This window comes from Doryrhamphus excisus, chromosome 8 (genome assembly GCF_030265055.1).
Source record: "Doryrhamphus excisus isolate RoL2022-K1 chromosome 8, RoL_Dexc_1.0, whole genome shotgun sequence".
Taxonomy (NCBI): Eukaryota; Metazoa; Chordata; class Actinopteri; order Syngnathiformes; family Syngnathidae; genus Doryrhamphus; species Doryrhamphus excisus.
The window spans coordinates 7,597,862-7,599,453 of record NC_080473.1 but is presented as its reverse complement, the minus strand read 5'-3'; positions in this window follow the sequence as shown (position 1 = coordinate 7,599,453).

The window sequence follows — 1,592 nt, the reverse complement described above, 5'->3', positions numbered from 1 at the left end:
TTTGTACTAATATTTAATACTTTTCTAAAATAGTAGTACTTGGTAGTGTTTCAGTGCCTTCAGAGTTGATGAACGCTTCCACCTCCAGATGGCAATAAAAGCCCAAGTGTGTAGTCAGTGCTGCTCTCCGACCTCCAGAGGTTGTTCATGTTCCATGTTTCATTTTGCACCTCGCTGTAAACTTCATCTAATCCAATTATAGACACTACTGTAAAGTTGCTTTATATTCTTGATGATTTATGGATACTGTGACTACACAGTACAGTAGACACTTGGATTTCACAGGGGTTACATTCCAGGAAATACATCTTTTATATTTACATTCCGATAAAAATGTCGATTTTTGACATGTTGTTCCAGCCTGGGCTATGATGCCGGTTACTTGTGTTTTTTTTCACCATTTGCTGTTGGTAACTAATGTACAGTAATGCTTAAATGTTTGGGATCACTTGCAAATTTCTTTGTTTTCCAAAAAAAATACACATTTTCATGCATTTCACAAACATTTTTTTTCCATTTCACAAACAATTAAATTGAATCAGATGATTTTCAAAGAAGGAGCTACATTTTTGCATAGAGGCCTACTATCAACAACTGTCAGTCCTCTGCATCAATCTCCTGGTATGGCTGCTAATCCAAGTTCATCATTTTATAAGGCTAATAGATGATTAGAAAACCCATCTAAAAATCTAAACTAAAACTAAAATCTCTTACCATGCTGTTAACTACTCTCTTCAGAGAGCAGCACAAACTGGGTCTAACAAGGACAGAAAAACGCTGCACAACTGTGCAAGAAGACAAATATCTGAGAGTGTGTAGTTTAAGAAAAAGACGCCTCACAGGTCGTCACCTGGCAGCTGCACTAAATAGTAGCCATCAAACACCAGTGTCAGTATCAACAGTGAAGCGGTGACTTCAGGATGTTGGACTTCATGGCAGGACTGCCAAGAAAAAGCCATATCTCAGACTGGCACAAAACATTTCTAAGTGATCCCAAACTTTTGAGCGGTAGTGTATATGGGCGTCGTCCGTTTGTGTGACAGGAAGTCAGCTGAGCTGTAGCAGCAGTCACTGATTGGAATGGAAAATACAATACAAAATAGTGAGGCCTGCCGAGTCAAGTCATGAACATCGAAGAGAACATAGAACACTTCATCTAACGGTCTCCTGAGATAGCAGACAGGGAGACAGTGAAGCTCATTTGCTCTTGTTGCTTCACACACACACACACACACACACACACACACACACACACACACACACACGTATACCTCCGAGAGTGTTGTTGTGTTTTGAAAAGCCCTAACGGGTAATTGCCGTGGAAGGTTCAGAGAAAAGGTGAACAGGCCGTCAACTCCGAGTCATCCAAGGTCTGACCTGAGATAAGCTGTCAACATTTAAAACAACAATGTACTTTTATTCTGAAGGGGATTCTTAATTGCAAGAACGCTGTATGGTGCTATTTGAAACATGCTGTCATAGAAGAGCAACATTTTTTTAGTAGTCTACCGCCATTAAGACAGTATATGTGGCAGGCCTATCTCTTGTTGAGCCTGGGAAAGTTTTTATGCGTATTATTCTGTACATCTATT